The sequence below is a fragment of the Sus scrofa genome, chromosome 2 (genome assembly GCF_054392235.1).
Source record: "Sus scrofa isolate SSC_HxYL_T2T_F1_AM1 chromosome 2, Sscrofa_HxYL_maternal_Yorkshire_Landrace_v2.0, whole genome shotgun sequence".
Lineage (NCBI taxonomy): Eukaryota > Metazoa > Chordata > Mammalia > Artiodactyla > Suidae > Sus > Sus scrofa.
The window spans coordinates 121,728,777-121,737,757 of record NC_139384.1 but is presented as its reverse complement, the minus strand read 5'-3'; positions in this window follow the sequence as shown (position 1 = coordinate 121,737,757).

Genomic DNA, 8,981 nt, shown 5'->3' with positions numbered 1-8,981 from the left:
CTGAGCTATGATAGGAACTCCCCAAAGGCTAACCTTTTTAATGCCGCAGATATTTCAGTTTACTTATATTTGATTTTCATGTATGTAGAAATATTTTAAAATCACGTTAATTTTAATATGAAATTAAAGACATAACTACAATTATGCTTTAAGCATAAAGTCTTTTACTTACAACTATATGAACATTCTTTCTACATAAGCCTTATGTTTGGTAATCACTCTGTATAATGTAGTTGATTCTTGTTTTTCCTGTCTGTCATACCTGCATGCATTTGTGCTCAATGGAAGGCATAAACTTATTTTAACTGAAAAGGAGATTAATCTCCTGTGATTAGATTTGATTAATTCTCCTGGGAAGGAGATTCTTAATAGCATTTAATATTGAGACACTGGAGCCTGACTGACCTGAGTTATTATAGTAACCCTATATTTACTGTGTGACTTTGAAAAAGTTGCTTAACTCCTCTGTCTCAATTCTTCTACTATCACAACGACATAGAAGCCAGAATGTATTATTCTTCATTTTTATCTGAGATGATTTTCTGAGATAATGCAGGAGAAAAAAGGTAGTAAATACTTGGTTAAAAAATCTGGATGGGCCTTTATTTAATACATGAAGCAGAGCAGGGAAATGAAAATCTATAAGTGGAACCAAGATGTCATTTTTTTGTATAGATCATTGAGTAAGAATTTTAACTTCCTTAAACGTCAATTTGCTCCATTGTAAATTGGGGATGATTATATTGTTTTTATTCTTCATAGATAAGTTCTATCAATGAAATAATGCATTTTGGAATTCCTTATAAAGAAATATATGTCCTACCAATTTTATTAATGACAATCACTGAGACCTGGATATGTAATACATCTTTGATAAACAATCCTTTCAGGCCTGACAAGTTTTACAATAGTAAACTTAGACCCAACATAGACTGTTGAGATTCCATCAAACAAATGTATACTGTTTGATGAATTTACAAACTACCTCAGTCTTACCTGCTAACATTATTATAGTCAAGCTCTAGTTCATGCTATATTTATTATATATAAATTTTATCCTTTCACAACCTTGGCAATATAACTAGTTTTATAATCATTGCTATCTCAAATTTCAAATAATCGATATTCTAAACTTTCAAATCATTTGCTCAGAAGAAATGTAATTATTCTGAGAATAAAAGCTAGCACAGGTTGATTTATATATATATATCACAAGTAATATATTTTCATTATATGCCTATTAATTGTACTATGTGGTTTTGTAAGGCACAAAAAAACAGAGAATATTAGGGCTTTCTGCTTTTGAGATTAACTGGCTGATTTGTTGAATCTAACAGCCAAATTTCTTTTCTGGGAGGAGCAAGGAAACTAAAGCAGGAAATACTTTGATACTTTGTGATGTTTCTCTTTTCCTTTTCTTTTTTTTGGTACTAAAACTCCTTTTGTTTTACTATTTTTGGAGAAGAGACTTGTGGTTGCCTGATGGGAGGGGGAAGGAGTGGGAGGGATCGGGAGCTTGGGCTTATCAGACACAACCTAGAATAGATTTACAAGGAGATCCTGCTGAATAGCGTTGAGAACTATGTCTAGATACTCATGTCGCAACAGAAGAAAGGCTGGGGGAAAAAACTGTAACTGCAATGTATACATCTAAGGATAACCTGACCCCCTTGCCGTACAGTGGGAAAATAAAAAAAATAAAATAAAAAAGTGTTATTAAAGTATTGTTGATTTACAGTGTTGTGTTAATTTCTGCTGTACAGCAAAGTAACTGAGTTTTACGTATATTTTTGATATTCTTTTTCATCATGGGTTATCACAGGATTTTGAATATAGTTCCCTGTGCTATACAATAGGACCTTGTCGTTTATCCATCCTGTATATAAGTTTGCCTCTGCTAATCCCAAACGCCCTATCCTTCCCTCTCCCACTGCAACCCTTGGCAACTACAAGTCTGTTATCTATATCTGCGAATCTTTTTTTGTTTCAATGATATGTTGATTTTTGTTATATTTTAGATTACATGTATGAGTGATATCACATGGTGTTTGTCTTTCCCTTTCTGACTTTCTTAGTATGATAGTTTCTAGGTCCATCCATGTTGCTGCAGATGGCATTATTTCATTTTATAATCACTGAATAATATTCCTTTGTATATTTATACAATATATTCTTTACCCATTCATTTTTTGGTGGACATTTAGGTTGTCAGTGGACAATTACATGTTTTCTAATTGATGCTTTCTGTGAATTTTTTTTAACATCTTTTCCTCTTCATTTTTTAAAGAGATAGACTTGTTTTTGAAAAAGTGATTTTATTTTAGCATTTGTCTTGAAATTTTAATTTGCTTGATCAACTTTTTAACATTTTGACTGATTAGAATTAGTATATTAAATGTCCTTAGTGAAATTAAATTTCTGGTGCACTTTTTCATGGGTGGAATGCATTTGCTCTAGTACCTATATTAGTAAGAGCAATGTGGAAATTTTAAGGTAAAATGATGAATTGTATGCTGGTATCTACTTTCACTTCTTGGAAAAAATAATTCAAAAGGACTATTTTAAGGGCATGAAACTCCCAGGATGGAGAGAACTAGAGGGCAGGCAGGAACAACAAATTTGGAAGCTAAAAAGCAGATGGAATATTGATATAGAAATTAATAGGCCTTTATTGTCGGACCTGAGAAATCCAAATTCTCAAGCTCTAGTGGTACAAACAAAATCATTCTGACTTTTTGTTACAGAATTTCTCATTGGGAATTGGAGGATCAGTTACTTCTGGGAATTGAGAGGAAAAAGTTGGCCGCAATGAGGAAGAGCAGGTGTAGGTAGTTTAAGAGGGAGTTTGATGGCTAGATCTATTTAACACTCCACAGCCTGGTAACAGGCTCTTATAGAAGGAGATGAGAAGTTTATTTTCTGGAGAGGTTAAAAGAGTGGGACTGGCCTGAGAAAGAACATGTATATTTGGAGAAAATATCATCAATAAGAAAACTTTACTGGGAGTGGTGATTAAGTAATGGAATGCATTGCCTATGCTGAAAACTAGAATCTCTTTCAATATTTGATTCTCAGTATTAGGACAAATCTTTTCAGATTGGAAATCGTAACTTTTTTTTTTTTTTTGCCTTTTCTAGGGCTGCTCCTGCAGCATGTGGAGGTTTCCAGGCTAGGGGTCTAATCAGAGCTGTAGCCACTGGCCTACGCCAGAGTTATAGCAGTGCAGGATCTGAGCAAGGCCAGGGATTGAACCTGCAAGCTCATGGTTCCTAGTCAGATTTAACCACTGAGCCACGACAGGAACTCCTGTAACTCTTTTTTAAATTTAAATCATCCCTTTTTTTATGTATAATGATTTTTTTTTCCATTATAGCTAGTTTACAGCGTTCTGTAAATTTTCTACTGTACAGAAAGGTGACCGTCACACATACATGTATACATTCTTTTTTCTCACATTATCATGCTCCATCATAAGTGACTAGAAATAATTCCCAGTGCTTCACAGCAGGATCTCATTGCTAATCCATTTCAAAGGCAATAGTCTACATCTATTAACCCCACGCTCACCATCCATCCCACTTCCTCGCCCTTGGCAACCACAAGTCTATTCTCCAAGTCCCTGATTTTCTTTTCTGTGGAAAGGTTCATTTGTGCTGTATATTAGATTTTGTAACTTTTGATCACCCATTTCTAAGATGACAAATTTGAGTATTTGTCTTTTATGTTGGATAGAGATCCCCTTTTTCTATTTACCATGTTATGACTATCTCTTATTGAAATCTAGGGCTCAAAAATATATGTTAATTAATTTCAGTTCATGGAACTTAACACTAACATTGTTTTGGCATGTCAGTCCAGAGGGGACAGTGGCATAGGCATCTGGTATTAGAAAGAATAACATTCTGTTATTTCTTTAAAATCATACTGATTATCATATATTTTAAAATCTGAAGAATGTTAAATGAAAACCTTCACAACTCCTTAATAGCTCCTCTCTTCCTCTGGCCTGGGTTACTACAAGTAATAAAAAAATAGCACCTGGTAGTGCAGCAAGGTATATTGTAAATGCTTAGAATTAGAAAGAAGACAATTCTGTGACATGTGCTACAGCAACTTGAGAAATAAAATGCCCTTCAAAAACCTTGTCTATTCATCCATTCAACAAGTATTTTATTTTATTTTTGTCTTTTTGCATTTTCTAGGGCTGTTCCTGCAGCATATGGAGTTTCCCAGGCCAGGAGTCTAATCAAAGCTGTAGCCACCAGCCTATGCCACAGCCACAGCAACTTGGGATCTGAGCCATGTCTACAACCTACACCACAGCTCATGCCAATGCCGGATCCTTAACCCACTGAGCGAGGCCAGGGATCAAACTGGCAAGCTTATGGTTCCTAGTCAGATTTGTTAACCACTAAGCCATGACGGGAACTCCCCATTCAAGTATTTTAGTTCCTACTGTGCTCAGGACATTGTGATCAGCTTTATTCATGATCTGTAGATGAATCACACACATTTTTTTCCTTAAGGAAATTTTTATAGTAGCAAAACATATAATATAGCCAAGAGTATGCTATAAAATATTATAGAATCTATAATCCACCAAGATTTTTTTAGCTATTGGATATGCCTAGTATTAGAATATTATTTTTCAAATAGATTTAAATACAAATATGTTATAGGTCCTTATAGGTGAAATCAAATTTATTTTTGGGGGGGCATTAAAATACGTAGAAGCATTGGGTTATCACCAGGAGAAGGAATTTAGTTATAGTCTAAGTTTGAAGTATTGTTTTATATTTTAACTGTGTATAGAGTTGTACATTGTGTTCATACTGTTTTCTTCCTCTTTCCCATTCAATTTCTTTATTCTCATCATATACAGTGATAATATTTTCTTCTCTCATAATGTAAACACAAGAATTCTAACCTCACCATTCTGTATTGTAAAGCTTCTAATTATCAGTGACTTTCATACTACAGTCTTTATCAGTAGCAAAATCTCATTAACTGTCCAACTGGGAAGTAAAAGGGAAGTCTGAACTAGAGGATATTTAAGAAATGACATGAAACAAAATATTCATGTAGTAATCTGCTGACAGCAATTGAAAATGTTAGAATCAATTATAAATGTGAAGGGTAAAAACTTGTTCTGAGCCTAAAGATACACATAGACACAAGTTATTTTTATTGCCATAGAATTCAAATAAACTCACTGCTAAAGTGATTTAAAATAATATTCTGGCTTTTCCTTGAAAATAGACTAATAGTACCTTGACTTGCACTTTAGAAAATAATATCTTGAGGGTAAACATATGCATTTCAATTAAGCTTACCTTAATTACCATTTCAATTTTTTAATTAAATCAGTTTTTATTGTTTAGGGAGGAAATTCATCTAATAAGACAAAGACTATAACATACAAAATTCTTGTCCAAAGTAGTATAAAATTTTAATTTTGGGAGTTCCCGTCGTGGCGCAGTGGTTAACGAATCCGACTAGGAACCATGAGGTTGCGCGTTCGGTCCCTGCCCTTGCTCAGTGGGTTGACGATCCGGCGTTGCCGTGAGCTGTGGTGTAGGTTGCAGATGCGGCTCGGATCCCGCGTTGCTGTGGCTCTGGTGTAGGCTGGTGGCTACAGCTCCGATTCGACCCCTAGCCTGGGAACCTCCATATGCCGCGGGAGCGGCCCAAGAAATAGCAACAACAACAACAACAACAACAACAACAAAAAGACAAAAAAAAAAAATTTTAATTTTGTATACACTTGAACCTGATATTAGATAAAACAATTTAGGAATTATACCATTTGTAATATTTTTCTTTTTCAAGAAAACATTTAAAATTGCATTAAAATTATAAAAATTTTCCAAGAACATTAAAATATAGTTAAGTACATATAGATGTGACTTATGTTTATTTACCTATTGATTACTCCTTCATTTACTTTCTTTGGCAGTATTTCAAATTTCTGGTTTACTTGCTCACTTCCTGCTGAATTAATCTAAATGTAAGCAATAGTAGACCATGTTGAAATAGCAGAACAGTTTTCTCTGTAGAAAAGACTATACTTTTTGAAGAATATTTCCAGGAAACTTTATATACAAATAGAAATATGGGAGAAAAGTTTAAGGAAGGATCCTTTTTGTGTAAATACAAATTTATTGAGTTTGGTAAAATAGGAGGGACTGTAGAAGAATGGGATAGAATTAGTGGCACCTAGAGACTGAGCTGGGGTAGTTACTGAAGCAGGATAAAACCGTAAAAGAGGATTTTGGTAAGGAATGAGGCATCAGTAGTGCAGAATATCACAAGCATTTAAAAGCTAAAGAGGAAACTATTTTCTCGGCCAGAAGAATTACAGAAAGGAGATCATGTGGTCCATGGAGTTTGGGGGGAATTTCCCATTTTTGTGTTGTGTGTGTGTGTGTGTGTCTTTTTGCCATTTCTTGGGCCACTTCCGCCGCATATGGAGCTTCCCAGGCTAGGGGTCGAATCGGAGCTGTAGCTGCCAGCCTACGCCAGAGCCACAGCAACGCAGGATCCCAGCCGCGTCTGCAACCTACACCACAGCTCACGGCAATGCCAGATCCTTAACCCACTGAGCAAGGGCAGGGATCGAACCTGCAACCTCATGGTTCCTAGTCGGATTCATTAACCACTGCGCCACGACGGGAACTCCCCATTTTTTTCTTAAAGCACTTAGCTCTGAAAGTAGCTCCACACCAAAGCATGGGAGGCTAAATTACTGAGGAAATAAATACATGGAAAATATTTTTATCCAGCAGACAATGAATGTAAAGGACTCTAGAGGATATAAAGAATGTGGGGCAAATCCTGCAGAGGAGTGAGTAAGAGAAGAGTTTCCAAATTCTCTATAAACCTAAACAAATCTTGAGTTCACCCCAAATGAATTAATGAAACAATCCATTAAAGCACAGCAAAGGATTTGAAAACCACACTGACATTGAAACCACTGCAGATGCCATTTAAAGTATAAAATTGATAAATCTCTAGCCAGACTAAAAATGAAAAAATAATTTTTTTCAACTTAGAATTCTTTTTTTTAAATTGAAGTATGTTTGGCTTAAAATATTATTTTCAGTTCTATAACAGAGTGATTCAATATTTTATATTCTACACACCACACAAAGTTATTACAAGATTATTGGTTGTATTCCCTGTGTAGTACATGATGTCCCTAGGATTTGTTTATTTGCAGTTGTTAGTTTGTACTTCTTAATCCTTGTCACCATTTTCATCTATTCCCCCACACTCTTCCTCTCTGGCAAGTACTAGTTTGCTCACTGTAACTGTTAGTCTGTTTCTGTTTTGTTATATTTGTACACTTTTTATTGGTTCCATTTATAAGTGAAAACATATAGTATTTTTCTTTTTTTCACTTAGATTAATACCCTCTAGGTCCCTCCATGTTGTCACAAATGACAAGACTACTTTCTTTTTTTATGGCTGAGTAATATGGACATGGGTTCCTCCATATCTTGACTGTGGTAAATAGTGCCATAGTGAACATATATCTTTTCAAATTAGTATTTTCTTTTTCTTTAGATAAATACCCATGAGTAGAATTGTTGGATCATATGTTAGTTCTATTTTTAATTTTTTGAGGACTCTTCATACTGTTTTCCATAATAGTTGCACAAATTTGCATTCCCACCAACAGTTCTGGAGGGGTTACTTGTCTCTGCATCCTTGCCAACACTTAAAATTTGTCTTTTTTGATTATACTCATTCTCACAAAGTGTACTGAAATCTCATTGTGGTTATGATTTTCAGTTCCCTGATGATTAGTGATATCAAGCACCTTTTCCTTTGCCTTTTGGCCATTTGGATGTCTTCTTTAGAAAACTGCCTATTCAGGTCCTCTGCACACCACCCCACTCCCCATTTTTTAAAGGTAACTTGCCCTTACTGTGGTGATAATTTCCTAAGGTATGAAAATATTAAATTACTGTGTCATATACCTAAAACTAATATAATATTATAACTCAACCAATTTTTAAAACATATTGTGCTTTTTGGGTTATTTATTTTATTTTATTTTATTTTAGGGCCACACTCATGGCATTCGGAAGTTCCCAGGCTAGGGGTTGAATTGGAGCTACACCTGCCAGCCACAGACACAGCCATAGCAACATAGGATCCTAGGCATATCTACGACCTACCCCACATGCTGGATCCCCAACTCACTGAGCAAGGCCAGGGATTGAACCTGCATCCTCATGGATACTAGTTGGATTCATTTCCGCTGTGCCACAACAGGAACTCCCTAAAACACATTGTTTTTTATACTGAATTGTGTGAGTTCCGATTTCAATGTGGGATATTGTTGCTTTCTCAGAGATAAGATTTCCAAATATCTTCTCCCATTCACTAAGCTGCCTTTTCATTTTGTTGATTGTTTCCTTAGCTATGCAAAAGTATTTTAGTTTGATGTTGTATATTTGTGTATTTTTGCTTTTTTGCACTTTTTTTAGTAAACAGATAAAAAATTGGTATGACTGATATGAAAAAATATTGCCAATGTTTTTGTTTATAAGGAGTTTTATGGTGTCAGATCTTACACTTAAGTCCTCAATCTATTTTGAGTTTATATTTGTCTGGTTTAAGAGAAGGGTCTAGTTAATTATTTTACACATTCCTACCCAGTATTCCCAATATCACTTATTGATGAGACTGTCTTTTCTCATGTGTATATTCCTGCCTAATTTGTAGTAAATTAGTTGACCATTGTATATAGGTATATTTCTGGGCTTTCTATTCTGTTCCACTGACCTACATACCTATTTTTATGCCAGTACCATGCTATTGTGATGATTACAGCTTTCTGGTATAGAATGAGTCAGAGAATTTAATACCTCCAGATTTGTTCTTCTTTCTCAAGATTGCTTTATTGCTTTTGGCTAATTTTGGTATTTTATGTTTTCATACAAATTTTGGGATTATTTGTTCCAGTTCTTTGA